Source organism: Hemibagrus wyckioides, linkage group LG13 (genome assembly GCF_019097595.1).
Source record: "Hemibagrus wyckioides isolate EC202008001 linkage group LG13, SWU_Hwy_1.0, whole genome shotgun sequence".
Taxonomy (NCBI): domain Eukaryota; kingdom Metazoa; phylum Chordata; class Actinopteri; order Siluriformes; family Bagridae; genus Hemibagrus; species Hemibagrus wyckioides.
The window spans coordinates 6,560,001-6,579,658 of NC_080722.1; the positions used below are offsets into that span (position 1 = coordinate 6,560,001).

Genomic DNA, 19,658 nt, shown 5'->3' on the forward strand with positions numbered 1-19,658 from the left:
AGAGAGAGAGAGAGAGAGAGAGACAGTGAAAGAGTGAGACAGACAGCAAGAGAGAGAGAGAGAGTGAGAGAGAGAGAGAAAGAGAGAGACAGTGAAAGAGTGAGACAGACAGCAAGAGAGAGAGAGAGAGAGAGAGAGAGAGAGACAGCGAAAGAGTGAGACAGACAGCAAGAGAGAGAGAGAGAGAGACAGCGAAAGAGTGAGACAGACAGCAAGAGAGAGAGAGACACAGCGAAAGAGTGAGACAGACAGCAAGAGAGAGAGAGAGAGAGACAGCGAAAGAGTGAGACAGACAGCAAGAGAGAGTGAGAGAAAGAGAGAGATAGAAAGAGTGAGACAGACAGCAAGAGAGAGAGAGAGACAGCGAAAGAGTGAGACAGACAGCAAGAGAGAGAGAGAGAGACAGTGAAAGAGTGAGACAGACAGCAAGAGAAAGAGAGAGAGAGACAGTGAAAGAGTGAGACAGACAGCAAGAGAGAGAGAGAGAGAGAGACAGCGAAAGAGTGAGACAGACAGCAAGAGAGAGAGAGAGAGACAGCGAAAGAGTGAGACAGACAGCAAGAGAAAGAGAGAGAGAGACAGCGAAAGAGTGAGACAGACAGCAAGAGAGAGAGAGAGAGAGTGAGAGAAAGAGAGAGATAGAAAGAGTGAGACAGTGAAAGAGTGAGACAGACAGCAAGAGAGAGAAAGAGAGAGACAGTGAAAGAGTGAGACAGACAGCAAGAGAGAGAGAGAGAGAGAGAGAGAGAGACAGCGAAAGAGTGAGACAGACAGTGAGAGAGAGAGAGAGAGAGAGAGAGAGAGAGCGAAAGAGTGAGACAGACAGCAAGAGAAAGAGAGAGAGAGAGACAGCGAAAGAATGAGACAGACAGCAAGAGAAAGAGAGAGAGAGAGAGAGACAGCGAAAGAGTGAGACAGACAGCATGAGAGAGAGAGAGTGAGAGAAAGAGAGAGATAGAAAGAGTGAGACAGTGAAAGAGTGAGACAGACAGCAAGAGAGAGAAAGAGAGAGAAAAAGAAAGAGAGTGGGACAGAAATAGTCAAAGACTGAGAGAGAGACAGAACGAGAGAGTGAGGGGGGCTGAGGGGGGTTGTTGGGGGGTTTGAGGGCCTTGCTCAAGCGCCCAAGGTGAGCTTGCTCAAGGTGGCAGCTTGGCGGTGCTGGGGCTTGAACACTGAACAACAACTTAGAGCCTTAACCACGTGAGATACCACTGTCCTACTACACGAAATATTTTCATAAATTACTGATTTATATGAAGAGAGTTTTATAATGCAGTTTGGTTGATTTGTTTTTGTCCAGTTTGTTGGAGACTGAGGCTCGAACCTGAGACTGTGAGGACTTTTTTTTTACTGAAGTTAGCGGCAATGTATGTTTATGTAAAAATGTACAGAGCATAACAAAGTAAAGGTTTCAGGTTACTCAGTAATTTACATACTATATTAGTTGCAATGGGTTTTGACTCTTTAATTAAAGGATGTTCCTATGAACGCATTACTAGTACTACTAAATACGACTAGTATTGTTATGAAACCTTCCCCTGAATCATACTGAACTAGGAATGAATCATTTGGTGCTGAAGCGAATCGTATTGGATCAGTAGTGAATTAAACTGCTTAAACAGTGTGTATGCTTCCTCGAAACTCTAGTTTTTACACCCGTACACCCTCAAGAACTAGTTTGTACACCTAAACACTCTGATGAACTAGTTTATACACACAGACAGCATCTTGCTTAAGCTTCAAAGTGTGAACGCATCCTCAACACTCATATGTACTCAAGAACTAGTTTTTACAGCAATACACCCTCAAGAACTAGGTTAGATACCAATAAACTCTCAAAAACTAGTTTCTACACCCATACACTCTCAGGAACTAGGTTATACACCCATACACCCTCAAGAACTAGTTTAGATACCCATAAACCCTCAAGAACTAGTTTATACACCCATACACTCTCAAGAACTAGTTTAGATACCCATAAACCCTCAAGAACTAGTTTATACACCCATACACCCTCAAGAACTAGTTTAGATACCTATAAACCCTCAATAACTAGTTTATACACCCATACACTCTCAAGAACTAGTTTAGATACCCATAAACCCTCAAGAACTAGTTTATACACCCATACACTCTCAAGAACTAGTTTAGATACCTATAAACCCTCAAGAACTAGTTTATACACCCATACACCCTCAAGAACTAGTTTAGATACCTATAAACCCTCAAGAACTAGTTTATACACCCATACACCCTCAAGAACTAGTTTATAAACACACACACACGTTCAAGAACTAGTTTAGATACCCATAAACCCTCAAGAACTAGTTTATACACCCATACACCCTCAAGAACTAGTTTAGATACCCATAAACCCTCAAGAACTAGTTTATACACCCATACACCCTCAAGAACTAGTTTAGATACCTATAAACCCTCAATAACTAGTTTCTACACCCATACACTCTCAAGAACTAGTTTATAAACACACACACACGTTCAAGAACTAGTTTAGATACCCATACACCCACAAAAACTAGTTTTTACACCTATACACTTTCAAGAACGAATTTATACAACCATACACCACCAAGAACTACAGTAGTTTATACACCCATACACTCTCAAGAACAAGTTTAAATACCCATAGACCCTCAAGAACTAGTTTTAACACCAATACATTCTCAAAAACTAGTTTTTATACCATGCACCCTCAAAAACTAGTCTTCATACCTATAAACCCTTGAAAGTGTTTACACCTATAAACCATCAAGAACTAGTTTAGACACTCATATACCTTCAAGAACTAGTTTTTATACCCATACCCCACCAGGAACTAGTTCACTGCAAGCCTGTAACCTTGTAAACATCAGTAAAGGAAGCCTATCAGAATTTGGAATGTGGTTTATATTGTACAGTATTTGTGATTTTTCCTAATCCCATATACGCACACACACAACCCCTCAGTATTATCCTCAGTATTTCGGACCAGACTGAGAAACAGGTAGAGTGTCCAGCGCTTTGCCGTGGCTGTGCCTTAATGTGATGTATCTTTCTAATAAACAGCTAACGCAAGCTTGCTTCGGACACAACAGGATCTGAAGAACCCACCATTATTCAATTCTGTAGCCTTTGCTTTATTCACAGCTTTATTTTCAGCGTGTACCTCATGAATCAATAACCTTTATTTTTCATTACTTCTTGCAGGTCGGATTTTGCCAGCAGTGAAGCTGAGCGGCTCACGGGGATGACGTAGAGGGATTGTTTCTCCTTCATGAGCTGAAACCTAAGGACACGTTTCTGCATTGAGCCACTCTGGTAATATAAGTGAAATTATATCCCTGAATGACACCCAGGACTGGAATTAGATCAGAAAATGAAATTCCTCTGGCTTCTAAAACATTATATATTGACAAAAGCTAAAAGCTATTATTTTTAACTCTGTCAAGCCAATTATCAATTCTTTCTCCATTTCTCGAAAAACACCAAATACTGATATCAACGTTCCTCCAAGAAGCTGTAGATTAGCCTGCTTTTCCAGAATGATATGTCATTATTATGTAATGTAGTGTATGTGTGTGTATATACATGTGTGGCAGGTTGAACACATGAGCCTGAACCAGAAGCCAAGCTTCATGGCCTGTAACTCTTCAGAGCCGCCAAGCTAACTTACAGCTTTTACAACTCCCATTTATCTTCAGCTCTGTGATTTCTAAAGGCTAGGACAACAGTTTGTGTTCACAACCATGATAATTGAAGTGTGTTTCATGTATCAGCAGTAAAGCACCCACTTGCTGGTTGGCAAAAATATTCCACATGATTGTGAAAATCTAATTTGTAAGCTGAACGCAGGAAACCGGATCTAAATTGAATTCAAGCCACGTTCCGCCAATTGTCACAATCCATTTGAGCATATTTGCTTCAATTATTCAAATATTCATATATTTCCCCCAGCTTGTCAGAATCATCCATTTTGTCACACACTGTAAAGAAAACTAAAAGCAGGACATTCACTCCAATCCTATCCAGAGCTAGTCCTTGATGTGACCTTCTTTTGTCCACCGAAACTAGCCTAAGCTAATCACAATCACTGCTCATGTCAGCTGCAAGCGTGTTCAAGCCCATAAATGGGAGATCGATCCAAACGCTGCAATTCATGCAGGCTGTCCAAAGCACCTGTGTCTCACATGCAGAACAAATCAGCTATTTAGCCAGCCTGACAGATGGCCACCACACCATCAGGCATCTTTATGTAACGGTCATTCAGTCCCTCTAGAGCTGTGTCATGTTGATAATGTTCTCCAAGAACAAGAAAAAAAATCAGCAGCTCATATCTAGATAATAAGATGTCGGGATAAGTTCAGTACAGAATAGGCTGCTTACTGGGTGAATATGTGTTAATATACTGGGAGGATTTGAAAAATGAGTCTCATTTAGCCAACAGTATCATGGCTGCTGAGGTCAAATTGAAATAGATCACTTTTTGTGCAGGCTAGTGACAAGATGTTTGTTACACAAGTCCATTTTTATGGTCATCTCCTCCAAAAGCAGGGGAACAACATCGCTGGGGTGTTTTGAGGTGGAACATGTTTAATGATGAATGTTTTTTCTCTGCCAGTGAAATGTTGGCATTAAATTTGTCGCTTTTATAGAAAGCCAGCGCTGGATACTGCTGCCATTTTCTTTGCTTTTGTGTTATTAAATCACAGGGGGCTCAAATCCAATATATCTCGTCTCTGAAACATCCTACATCATATTTACGAAGTCATAATGAAGGGGTCTTGTAAAATGTCAAACTCAATACTTGTGTTTTCTTTGTATTTAGATGAAATTTGCACACAAAATAGCAAGAGGTATAACATTCTCTTGTGAATGCTGAACATCTTTTACAAAGCTGACCAGCGAGGTGTTTGGAGATAGAGATAGAGAAGTAGTCTATACTCATAAGATGATGTTCGTGGTTAAAAAGAAGCAAATTATGAATTTACTTCTACCTGCAATACCTAATTCACCTCTAAGTAACATTTACACTAAGACCACACCTCCTTTGGTGGGACTGACAAGCGCAAAGGGCTCACATACTATTCCTTAGGTGTGATTTACAGTTTCAGAGGCCACGCCTCCTCCGGTAGTGTTGCTAATGTGTGTATATAGACCTCCTATGACTTACAAGTGCAGCAATAAGAACAGCCAGTGAGATCCTGAAGAGAAAATCAAATTTGTCTTTTCTCATGCAGCACAGACCCTTGAATCCAGTTTATCACTGATTTATTTGTGTGGGAGGGCGGGGACAAAATGTTCACACAGTGATATAGCTTCTTTAAGAACTTGCCAGATCCAAAGGTCATTAGGAACAGCAAAAATAAACTCAAACACGACACGATTCCTGGCAGCGTACAGTATTAAAAATATATGGCTATGTTTCTTTTGACTGTACGCTGCCCAATTTCTCCACTCTATTTCTTCCTCTCTTGTTTCAGTCCAAAATAAGGACAGTCACATGATTGAGTTCTCTCATGTTTATTTTTGTGAGGTTTGGGGATCTTCAGCAGGGATATCTCCAGGTAAAGGACTGGGTAGTGTGTGTACCCATGTGCATCACTGCAAGTGATCTCACAACTGCTTTAAGTAATGTCGAGTCAGCGATTCTGAAAATGATGTAGTGTACACTCGCCATTACGTGAAATTTACAGCTAATTTGGTTTCATTTTAATTGAGAAGACTGGAAGAATGCACTTGTCTGCCCACAGGGAAGATTTTTCCAGCAGTTTCCATCACAAATAGCATATAAGCTGTCATTAATCAAAGTGTCATTCATTAAAATATGCTATAATAAATACCTAGGTGGCATAAATAAAATAAAATAATTGAAAAAATATATATATATAAAATAATAAATAAATATATTAAAATAGAACAATGTTTTAATTATTTGATTTTATCGATAAAATCGATATTGTTTAATGATAAACAATAGAGAAAAAAAATATATATAATGCAGTCACTGGCTATAAAACACAGCTCCTAAAAATGCAACTGGATGCAGATTATTTACAACAAATGCAAAACCTTTCTCGTAAAAAATATAAAACACCAAACATCACAGACGTGTTAATATGAAGACACGTGTCCTATGACGTGTGATAAGTTTAAACACTACATTTATTCTAATTACATATACAATTTTGAGTATTTACTGATGACATTTATAGACATTTTACATTAGTGGTGATTATTAGAGTAGCTGCTGAACCTATATACAGCTCTGTGAGTAATTTGGATGTAAAATGTATTATTCTGGGAAGCAAGTTTCTGTAGGCGTTGAGGCAATTAAGTTTTTTCTCCTTTTGCTAAGATGGATTATGTAAGTTCATATTTGAGCAATCCTGCTTTAATAACTCTGTGCATCACTAATCAGGCAACAGGAATACAGTCATACAAGCAACCCAAGTGTAACGTCTGGGACCCCCGCCCTATGCGGGGCTCGACCCCAGACGCCCGTGGTGTGTGTGCGCACGCCAGCACACGGTGTAATGAGACCCATGCGCAGGATTCAGCGAAGCACTGCTTCTATTACATTTAAGACAAAACAAAAGCAAAACCTAGACCTTAGCTTGGACATGGAACCTAGCAAACAAAACCCCAACAGAAACCACGGTACAGATAACAATCATGGACAAGGACACAAACACAAGGATCCCTATTTATAGGGGTAGACATTAGGGCTAATGGGATACAGGTGACACAATCAGGATAGGATCAATAGGAAGGGCGTAACAAAAGACACAAAGAAGCAGGCTTCCAAGGTTCACCTGCCAGCGCCCTCTCTGGGCCTGGCAGGGAACTGTCCAGCTGTTCCTGACATAACCCCCTCCTCTAAGGCGCAGCTCCCGAAGCGCCCAACCTCCACCTAGGGGACGCCTCAGGAGTAGGCGGAAGATGTAGTTCATAGAGGGGAGATGCTAGGCCTGATGTAGTTCATAAATGCAGTCTACGGCGATGCCCCAGGTCCCAGGGGTAAGATGACATCCGGCCCTGGAAAGAAACGGGAGGGAAGAGTCTTCCACCCGTGGTGCCGAGCGACGTCCTCCACGGAAACTCCATCGCGGAGCGGCGTCCCCGGCTGACAAGGTGGTGGAAGCCCGCCTCCAGTGGGACCGATAAAAAGGGGGTGTCCCCCATGGCCTGAAGTCGAGTGACGTCCTGCTTGTAAATTCCCTGGGGGAGCGACGTCCTGGACCATAACGAAGATGGGGACACCTCCCTGGGGAAACGGGGAAAAGGATCCGCCGGATGCCATCCACCGGTTGTCCAGGGCTCTAGCCAGCAGACTGCAAATCCTTACCGAAGACAGGAACTAGCTGGGAATCCCGCTGGGTCTCAGAGATGGTCCATGATTCTGTAACGTCTGGGACCCTCGCCCTATGCGGGGCTCGACCCCAGATGCCCGTGGTGTGTGTGCGCACGCCAGCACACGGTGTAATGAGACCCATGCACAGGATTCAGGGAAGCACTGCTTTTATTACATTTAAGACAAAACAAAAGCAAAACCTAGACCTTAGCTTGGACATGGAACCTAGCAAACAAAACCCCAACAGAAACCACGGTACAGATAACAATCATGGACAAGGACACAAACACAAGGATCCCTATTTATAGGGGTAGACATTAGGGCTAATGGGATACAGGTGACACAATCAGGATAGGAACAATAGGAAGGGCGTAACAAAAGACACAAAGAAGCAGGCTTCCAAGGTTCACCTGCCAGCGCCCTCTCTGGGCCTGGCAGGGAACTGTCCAGCTGTTCCTGACACCAAGACTAAGAGTAAAAAAGTCTTAGTGTGATTTACTGTATGTAATTTTGTTTGCACGATGACTGATGGTCACCTGAACCAAGATCTGTGAGTTTAGCCGTTTGATTACAAACTGGGTTTGCCCTGTCTGACTGTAGGATATGACCTCACTCTTCTTCCTGCTCGCAGCACGCATGGTAAGCTCTTCTTTACACATGGAGAGCTTAGACAAATGGAATTCATTGTATTATGAACAGTCTAATCAATGGTAAACACATGCGAAGAGACGGTTGTTACTACCAACATGCTGGTTGTCAAGAAAACTCATGAGTATGCAGAATAACAACCAGCAGGATGTACAGCACCAAATATGCACATTACTGAGAGATATTATTAACCCTAGTTACCAGTAAACTGAACCTGGAAATCCATTTATGGGTCATTTTCAATCAGTATAAACAAATAAATGATTTTATGGCTGCAAGTCTGATATAAAATGAGTCAAGACTTGGACATGAGGCATCTCAGAGAGAAAAAGTAGGTTTAAGTAGACTTTATTCGTCAAATATACATTACATCAGAGTGAAATTCTATCCCATCCTTGGAGGATTGGAGTCAGAGTGCAGCCATGATGGTTGCACCTCTGGAGCAGGGGATGATGATGATGATTGGGGTCAACCATGAAGCATTGCCTCTGGAGCATGGGGGGGTGGGGTGGGGTTGACGGCTTTGCTTAAGGGCCTAAAAGTGGTAGCTTGGCACCACGCAAGGCAGGGGCTTGAATCCCAATCTTCCAATCAACAACCCACAGCCTTAACCAGTTGAGCTACCACCACCCTATTATATCAGCCTTTACTGTGAAGATATCAGAAATTTGTGAAATAACCTAACTGTGTTTTTTACTATCAGTATATTTTAGCCATGTAGGCTAAAATATGTCGGCAGGAATACTTGTGTCTACTTTCATATCAGCCATTAACCACCACTTTGGAGTGTGAAATTCAATGCTGAACCTGAACACAACCAAAAAAGGCACAAATTCCATTTCAGGTCTCTGATGAAAAGCGTTTTAAACTGATTGATCATTAACTTTTGATTACTGCTAAAAAACATGGATGTTTTGTGTCACCTTGTGTTCTGTGAGCCTTTTTCATTCTTGCTGAATCACAAACGCGATTTTAAGCAGAGTCAGTGGGGAGAAAAGTTTACATAATTACCAAAAGTCCTCTAAAATGTGTGAGACATCCTCTCTTATCTCACTCTAATGTGCTTCCACTACTGCCAAATATCAGATTAGCCCACAATGCTGAAAATCAACCACCGGCCAGACAGCATTCAGCCATCCCAGGAGTATATCCAGGAGACACGCAAAGTGAATTACATAATGGCTCCTGTTTTATTCATTTCTTCATAATAAAGTTGCCCAGTTTGATGTATTCGAGCCATCTGTTCACCTGCCTCTCAGTCTCAGGAAAAATGTTATTTGTCTTTATTATTACTTCAATTAAAATGATATTTCATGCTAAAACAAGATCAGACTCAATACCTGAAGCTCTTGACAAAAAATAAATAAATAAATGACGGTAATTTCCTCTCTACATATATGCACTTGATTAACTAATGCTTTCATAAGGATGAAATGATAATGAAGAGGATTCACAGTCAAATGAGTCACATATGAATAACCATTAATAATATTAATAGTATTATATGCATTCTGTTAATTAATATCACAACTTGCATGCACTATTACTAAACTGAACCAAAACTTTAAGCTATTAAATGAACTTGAGACAATTATGCAATGTGAAGCTAAAAACCAGTGACAAGTTGCTTAGAGATCACATGATCCAAACCAAACCGCTTGATCAGTGCGATGTTATGAGTTTAATGATGATGATCTTGGAGGAGGTAGAGCCATTCAGATGATCAAATGCTTTTTATTAGCTTTGTGAGTTAATTAATCTAATGCATTAACAGGATTTTACATATAATACTATTCATGTACGACTCTGAAACTGTTAATGTGAACCCTGCATTATTTCCTCATGCCTTAACGACTAGTGCACCAAATTATTCATCGTTATATAATCATTAGTTAAGCACTGATATTGTATATTGCATATTTATGGACTTTTCATTTAAGCCTAGTTGAGTGTAAAGTGGTAGCTTGGTGGTTAAGATGTTAGACTACTGATTAAAAGGTCAGGAGTTCAAATCCCAGGACCACTAAGCTGCCACTACTGGGCCCTTGAGCAAGGTCCTTAACCTTCAAGTGTTCATTTGTATAAATGAGATAAATGTAAGCGGATAAGGGTGTCTGCCAAATGTCATAAACATAAATGATATCACTTCATATCTTGAACATTTCGAATGATTTTACACAAGCATAATAGAATTAATGTTTTACCCAAACCTATTGTAATCAACTTCTTTCAGACCAAGCGGTTGTCTGGTTTGTGTCAGAGAAGGTTGTTGTATCCAGAATGGTAATGCAAAGAAAGATAAATCTCAAAACTGTCTGGAATAGCTCTCTGTGGTATAAAGACAGGATGAAAGGAGGAATATGTGTTTGTCAAGATGTTGAAAAGGTGATACTTAAGGAGCTGATGACCTTTCGTATCCACATTGGGCTGCATATTAACATTCTTGATTTAGAAAGTCATCTACAAAACATGTGCAACCACAAAGCGAGACTTCATTCAGAGACCAGTGCTTATGAACTACAGTCAGTTAGAAGGCATTGTGTGTGGGCTGTCTGATCTCCTTGGTCCTCTGCAGCATTTCTGAAAACCTTTCAATTCCAAATTCCTTAAACTGTAAGGAGTATTAATCTGTAACTGTATTAAAGTATATGGATGGATGGATGAATAGAATGGATGGATGGGTGGATGGATGGATAATAGATTGATGGATAAATAGATAGATTGATGATTGGAAGGATATATACATACACTGTATATACAGAGAAAAAGATGGAGGGCTGGGCAGGAAATATGTATGGATAAACGATATGTATGGATAAAATGGATAAAAAATGTATGGATGGACGGATATATATATAGTCCTTGGCAGTGACGCACCCATCTAGCACAAGTATTGGGCCTAGGGAATGCCATGATATTGCAGCCCAAACCATCACTGATCCACCCCCATGCTTCACTCTGGGCATGCAACAGTCTGGGTGGTACGCTTCTTTGGGGCTTCTCCACACCGTAACTCTCCCGGATGTGGGAAAGACAGTGAAGGTGGACTCATCAGAGAACAATACGTTTCACAAGGTCCACAGCCCAAGATTTTCGCTGCTGGCACCATTGAAACCGAAGTTTGGCATTGGCACGTGTGACCAAAGGTTTGGCTATAGCAGCCCGGCCATGTACATTGACCCTGTGGAGCTCCCGACGGACAGTTTTGGTGGAAACAGGAGAGTTGAGGTGCACATTTAATTCTGCAGTGAGTTGGGCAGCTGTGGTTTTATGTTTTTTGGATACAATCTGGGTTAGCACCCGGACATCCCTTTCAGACAGGTTCCTCTTGCGTCCACAGTTACTCCTGTTGGATGTGGTTCGTCCTTCTTGGTGGTATGCTGACATTACCCTGGATACCGTGGCTCTTGATACATCACAAAGACTTGCTGTCTTAGTCACAGATGCGCCAGCGAGACGTGCACCAACAATTTGTCCTCTTTTGAACTCTGATATGTCACCCATAATGTTGTGTGCATTGCAATATTTTAAGGAAAAATTGCGCTATTACTCTGCTAATTAAACCTTCACACTCCGCTCTTACTGGTGGAATGTGCAATCAGTGAAGATTGGCCACCAGGCTGGTCAAATTTAGCCATGAATCCTCCAACACTAAATTGGCCAGTGTTTCAGTTTCATTGTCAAACTCCTGTATATATATATATATATATATATATATATATATATATATATATATATATATATATATATATATATATACACTATATTGCCAAAAGTATTCGCTCACCTGCCTTGACTCGCATATGAACTTAAGTGACATCCCATTCCTAATCCATAGGGTTCAATATGACGTCGGTCCACCCTTTGCAGCTATAACAGCTTCAACTCTTCTGGGAAGGCTGTCCACAAGGTTTAAGAGTGTGTTTATGAGAATTTTTGACCATTCTTCCAGAAGCGCATTTGTGAGGTCACACACTGATGTTGGACGAGAAGGCCTGGCTCTCAGTCTCCGCTCTAATTCATCCCAAAGGTGTTCTATCGGGTTGAGGTCAGGACTCTGTGCAGGCCAGTCAAGTTCCTCCACACCAGACTCTGTCATCCATGTCTTTATGGACCTTGCTTTGTGCACTGGTGCACAGTCATGTTGGAAGAGGAAGGGGCCAGCTCCAAACTGTTCCCACAAAGTTGGGAGCATGGAATTGTCCAAAATGTCTTAGTATGCTGAAGCATTCAGAGTTCCTTTCACTGGAACTAAGGGGCCAAGCCCAGCTCCTGAAAAACAACCCCACACCATAATCCCCCCTCCACCAAACTTTACACTTGGCACAATGCAGTCAGACAAGTACCGTTCTTCTGGCAACCACCAAACCAAGACTCGTCCATCAGATTGCCAGATGGAGAAGCGCGATTCGTCACTCCAGAGAACGCGTCTCCACTGCTCTAGAGTCCAGTGGCGGCGTGCTTTACACCACTGCATCCGACGCTTTGCATTGCACTTGGTGATGTATGGCTTGGATGCAGCTGCTCGGCCATGGAAACCCATTCCATGAAGCTCTCTGCGCACTGTTCTTGAGCTAATCTGAAGGCCACATGAAGTTTGGAGGTCTGTAGCGATTGACTCTGCAGAAAGTTGGCGACCTCTTCGCACTATGCGCCTCAGCATCCGCTGACCCCGCTCCGTCAGTTTACGTGGCCTACCACTTCGTGGCTGAGTTGCTGTCGTTCCCAAACACTTCCACGTTCTTATAATACAGCTGACAGTTGACTGTGGAATATTTAGGAGCGAGGAAATTTCACGACTGGATTTGTTGCACAGGTGGCATCCTATCACCTATCTCTGAGCTCCTGAGAGCGACCCATTCTTTCACAAATGTTTGTAAAAACAGTCTGCATGCCTAGGTGCTTGATTTTATACACCTGTGGCCATGGAAGTGATTGGAACACCTGATTCTGATTATTTGGATGGGTGAGCGAATACTTTTGGCAATATAGTGTATATGTATATATATATATATATATATATATATATATATATATATATATATATATAGATAGATAGATAGATAGATAGATAGATAGATAGATAGATAGATAGATAGATAGATAGATAGATAGATAGAGGGCTGGGTAGAATGGTACTATGGATGGATAAACATATACAGATGAATTGATGGATAGATAGACAGATGGTTGAATGGGAGGAAAGACTCACTGACAGATGGATGGATGGATGGATGGATGGATATAATATATGGATAGACAGACAGATGAATGGATAGAAGACTGAGGTTTACCCTGCTACACCATGAATGTGTGCAGACTTGAATATAGATATGTGAAAACCAATAAGTAGAGTTAATAAGGATGTTTTGTCAAACAAACTACTAAGAATAGACCAATAAATCTCTGTTTGCACTAATCTAAAAAAAATAAGTGATAAATGTTTTTATGTCAACATATGATTCAAAAATGTCACACACATACAATAATATAATGTGAGTTAATGCATAACTGGATAAGAGGAACCTTTAATCTTTTAATGCTTCAAGTTATTTAATATCAGGATTTTCCATCCATCCATCCATCCATCAATATTCTGTACCACTTATCCTACACAGGGTCACAGACAGCCTGGAGCATATCCCAGGGGACTCGGGGCACAAGGCAGGGAACACCCTGGACATGATAGTGACCCATCATAGGTCTCAATCAGACACATTCACACCTATTTACACACTACACACAATTTAAAGGTGCCAGTCTGCCTACAGTTCATGTCTTTTGGAGGAAACACTGAGGAAACCCCAAAGGAGGAACATGCAAGAACACAAACTAGGAAAAGATGGAAAAGCCAAACACAAATTCCAACAACATGGGTCTAAAGTGAGTTCACATTCTTGGCATTTACTTCTCATCTCTCTGTGTCTCTCTCTCTCACACACACACAAACATTGCCACATGTAAATAAGGACTGGTGCACATCACTGCTGTGATTAGGTTCAGAGTACTGATTTCACGCTCTGCTAGCTCTCCATGCTACCATTCTCACTGACATGCAACGACACACTGCACTACACACTATTCTCATTTAGGCCTCTTAAAAAATAAAGTCATATGCCTTTATCCACAAAAACCACCTACTAACAGGCCAAAATAGGCCTAATATAGCAGCAATAGAGTTTTGGAAACACTTTTGGAGTGCAATGATTTAAAACAATTATGTAGTACAAAAGTCATGTACGAAGATACAATACGCAGGGCTGACATACAATTTTGAAATCTTTCGCATTATTCACGGCAAGATCAGATCCAGCTACAGATGTCTGAGGTTGCTATGCATTTCTGCTATCCAATCTTTCTTAATAAAAGTATACGTATACGCTGTTTATAAAATCAATTCAAACTGATACCTTGTGACAAGCTAATAAATCCTCATAAAGAGACCTCTAAGTGGCTCAGCTTCGTCTCTGGGTCAAAAATATATCCTTACAACATAACTTTCTCAAATTCCTGACTGCCAGAGCACTTTCCTGAGTGGGCGAGGCTGATTATCATTGGGATTTGCAATATATCCTGTTAGCACAGTTCCTGGACTGTTTATACCATGTATGCTGATAGCATACTTTATTGAGGATGATAATGACTGATAATTGATAACATACTCTCATTTAGGATAAAAAAAATTGTTCTAAATATTTGATACATGATTATTAATAACATACTATTATTGAGGATCCAGATTGATCAAAATATAATAACATTCATGGATGCTGATAGTGTTGTTTCGTTGTTTTTAGGTTGAGCAAAATCATGTGGACAATATATGTAATATAACTGGGTTGATTAGAAATGATCACATTTTTTATAATCTTTTCAGGTAACATTGATCTCAATCAAATATACTCTGCTGATTGTTCTTATTCATTCATTTATTTATTTAATTGCATTTATTTATTTATTTATTTATTTGTTTATTTATTTTATTTTATTTATTATTTATTTTTTATTTAATTTTTTGTTTGTTTGTTTTTTGTTTGTTCATTTTTCGTGGGAATAAAGCAAAAACAATATTATATTATTTATTTATTCATTTAATTGCATTTATTTATTTATTCATTTACTTTATTATTTATTAATTAATTAATTTTATTTTTTATTACATTTTTTGTTTGTTTGTTTTTTTGTCTGCTCATTTGTTGTGGGAATAAAGCAGAACAATAATTTCATCATGATTATTTTTAAATTATTACAAATGTTTAGGAATAGGTTAACTCGTGTTTTAGTTCCATTCATCTATTCTTTTTTTTTTTCTACCGCTTAACCTACACAAGATCTCAGGAATTCTATTATTAAGACGGGAATCTTTTTCTCCACCCATAAACCTCGTGCCATCAACATAGAAAAATAAAACAAAAAACACTGCAGAAAGAAAACTGTTCCTATCTTCCTAGCCGGTATCAAGTGACTCATGAGCAGATTAGATGGAAATTGGATTACTCACCTGCTTCATAGGAGATAACACTCAAGTATAATATCCCAACACTGCAAACACGAGAGTGAGAGTAAGTGATCATGAGGTAACTCACCCTCAGGACTCTCACACTAAATGGAATTTTAAATGAAGGTTCGAGCTACAAGATCCCACCAGGTTTAGCATCCAAGACACTTTCCAACCTGGAAGTCGGTATCTTTTGTGATTTTTTTATTTACATACGTTTTTACCAAAGTTGCAGTGTAGGGACTTTTTTTTAATAAAAGTTATAGTGACAATTCGAGCTCTTCTAGCATTTTAACTTCCTGATCGGAATCACCGTAATACTTCTGTATTATTTATCATTTATAGTAGGTTGTAAAGTCATTATATGGTTTACTTTTGAAAAAAACGTTGCTTTATAATCTGATGAACGTTCATTATCCTGCTATTACGTCATTATGCCAGCTTCATTCTGTTCCAGGATCCTCAAGAGGAAGACAAAACAAACAGGCTACATTCAAAAGAGTGCATCACAGTGAGGATAACATGACGACTTTATGACAAGAAATGAATTTTGCCTACATGTGATGCATTAAATATATTCTAGATTTTAGCAGTTAACTGTTTAAAACCTAAGTTTGAAGTAGAAGCTAAATAAAGCGGCAATTAACATGTTTTTGAAACACAAAAAAAGGACAAAATCAAGCTATGAGCTCAACATTTGATGAAGAGTTTTTGAGAAAGTCCCTAAACTCTGCTCAAGAGCATGTTCCACTTTAAGATCTGTAAGAATATGCTTTATTTTTTTAAATCTAAAATCTGGATTAAAAATGTACTTGATAATTTACTTGATTTATCTGCCTATTTCTAGTTATGGTGTATTCTAATTTTATTATTCTCTTTGGGAGTGACACGGTTGGACAGGATTAGGAACAAGTACATCAGAGGGACGGCTCATGTTGGACATTTGGGGGACAAAGTTAGGGAGGTCAGATTAAGATGGTTTGGACGTGTTCAGAGGAGGGAGAGTGAGTATATCGGTAGGAGAATGTTGGACATGGAGCTGCCAGGCAGGAGGCAAAGAGGAAGGCCAAAGAGGAGGTATATGGATGTAATAAATGAGGATATGAAGCTAGCGGGTGCAAGTGTTGAGGATGCAGAAGATAGGAATAGGTGGAGAGAGATGATTCGCTGTGGCGACCCCTGAAGGGAAAAGTCGAAAGAAGAAGAAGAAGTGCTTTCTTTAATGATTGTTTCATTAATGAGCTTTATCTAGATTATTACTAAAAAAATCTGACAAATGATTGATAAAGTATAAAATAAAAAAGCATCTAAAGTCTGTATGGTCTGCATTGTACATGGCGCGATACTCTAAAGAGCATTCATGATCGACATTTCTCTGTGTAAACTACTCATGTGGACGGAACCAAGATCCTTTAACTCTACAGGAACAAACCAATGACAGCACGCTACAGCCTATGAGTTAGTACAGCCTTAAGCTATAGCTTGCAAGATCACCGAAACTCAAAAGCTCTTTTCACACGTGAAACAGTTCCCCATGGTTGATTGTAAAATCTGGCTAAACAGAATCCTGGGCTGTTTCACGTTTCACACTGCTCATACTTTACCCGGGGTTAACAATGAATCCTGGCTATTCATAATCTGACGTTTCTCACTGTACATTCCTAAGCCCTGTCTAAACTTTTATATTTGCATATTTTTGCCGTGTAAACAACCGTGACTGGATAAATACGGCGACTAAACAACGGCTCGTCTCGGCTTCCGCGTCTGTGAGGAAGAAAGACGCCATGTAAATCCTCCTTGAGACACACAAAGCTGAGAAAACAAATAAACAAGACAAAAGAAAAGTTAAACCTCAACTTTTAAACTACCGTTTATACATCATGTAGGTTTAATGTGACTGTACAAAGCACGTGAGATGAGGCACGCGCTCCTCAAGTTCTGATTGGGTGTCTGCTGCTAAGCATCTTGCCGTGATGTTCTCACACTGCATCACACGTTTCACACGTCTGGCACAACAATGTGGAGTTAACACTTTAACTTTGCATCAGTAAAGGGTAAAAAGCCATGCTAACCCCGCTTCTAAATGAAACATTCCTCTACCCAGGGTTAAATGCATGGTTTAGATCGACAATAACCCGGGGTTTAGTGACTTGTGAAAAGCCTTAAAGTGTCTGTTGAACTGTTAGTTTCGATAGCAGGCGTAGAACAAGGAAGTGACCGCAGTATTGACCACAGAGAGTCGGTATAAAGACTGGTGTAATGGGGCTATCAGGGTTAAACCCTGTCTGTTTTCCAAAGATAAAAAGACATCACTGCATGGTTTTAGTTTTGCATCAACCAGTTTGTTCATAACAAATTTTGCGGGAAACCAGTGCAGCAGCACCACCAATGGCTGTATGAAGAATTCACAGATTGTTCTGAAGAAGTGATTTCTTTCTAGCCCAGATGGTCATGAACTAGTTGTATCAGGTGATTATGCAGAGATTTGATCTCTGCAATATTTTATAACAAGTCACAATCAGTCACATAACAAAATAACACCCTAAAACACAATAACAAATCCAAAAACACAAGAACAAATCAGACAAATGACATTTAACGCAACCTGGAGAAGGTAGTTATAGTTTGCGAATGGGATTCTTTCCACTGATTGGACGAAACATCTGTCACTCAAGAAGTCGGAAATTATGTTTTTTTTATAGTACAACTTTAAATCTAAGAAAATAACAAACATTTATACTTATATTCATAAGAAAATGGAATTCATTCAACTCTATAATGAGGATAGACGTTCATATTCCATGATTTTGGATGTTCTGATAACGTATCATGGCATAAAGATTAGTCTGCAATCTCTAAAAACACACCTAAAGAATGCAGGTATGTTTAGAAGATAAAACTATTCCAGATTAAACAATGTAAGGAGCGTTATAAGAGCAGAGCTGCGTTCATACACACATCAATCTACTTCTGCCAGCTGTATTTCCTGTATATCTTGAGTGACAGATGTATCATCCAATCAGCAGTAAGAATTTCATTTGCAAACTATACCTGTCTTTTCCCATTTGTCTAAATTATCCTTGTGTTTATTTATTTGTTATTTTATTTTCTGATTTATTTTGTTTTCTGATTTGTTATTTTTTCTGATTTATTTTGTTTTCTGATTTTTTATTTTGTTTTCTGATTTATTTTGTTTTTGGGTTTTTTATTTTGTTTTCAGATTTGTTATTTTGTTTTCTGATTTATTTTGTTTTCTGATTTGTTATTTTATTTTCAGAGTTATTTTGTTTACAGAGTTATTTTGTTTTCTGATTTATTTTGTTTTCTGATTTATTTTATTTTCTGATTTATTTTGTTTTCTGATTTTTTATTTTGTTTTCTGATTTATTTTGTTTTCTGATTTATTTTGTTTTCGGATTTTTTATTTTGTTTTCTGATTTATTTTGTTTTCGGATTTGTTATTTTGTTTTCAGATTTGTTATTTTGTTTTCAGATTTGTTATTTTGTTTTCTGATTTATTTCGTTTTCGGATTTGTTATTTTGTTTTCAGATTTGCTATTTTGTTTTCTGATTTATTTTGTTTTCGGATTTTTTATTTTGTTTTCTGATTTATTTTGTTTTCAGATTTGTTATTTTGTTTTCTGATTTATTTTGTTTTCGGATTTTTTATTTTGTTTTCTGATTTATTTTGTTTTCAGATTTGTTATTTTATTTTGAACTTCTCAGCCACCTTAAACAATCCACAATGTCTTCTATCCCCTTGTTCCTAGTTTCTAACACTTATACGCTCACTTTCCTTTCATTCGAAACCTGACGTAGCAGTGAATGAGGAGCTGAAACAAGTGTGCACTTCTTTATCACACACACACAATGTTAGCAGCAATCCGTCACCACAAACCCTGCATGCGTTCTGAAGTGATCGTTACAGCGCAGCAGACAGATTGGATTTCCATAAAAGCATGACAATGTGATTTATGATCCTGTTTGCTGACGTCTGTAATGGGTTCTTATATGATGCAGCGCAGATGAATATGGAACACTCTGGACCTCTGAAAAATTTACCGCCGAATCACTCAGACATCAATTTACAAACTGCTGATAGGTTTTTCATGGCTTGATAATCACACTACTACTACTCCTCTATGCTAAAAGCTGAAT

At 39.1% G+C, this 19,658-nt stretch overlaps 1 protein-coding gene across 1 annotated transcript in view; it reads right to left on the reverse strand.

The window, feature by feature from the left end:
* The window catches only part of chrm3b (cholinergic receptor, muscarinic 3b), a 125,061-nt gene that overhangs the window by 18,918 nt on the left and 86,485 nt on the right, over positions 1-19,658 (reverse strand). The gene's annotated exons all lie outside the window — the stretch shown is intronic.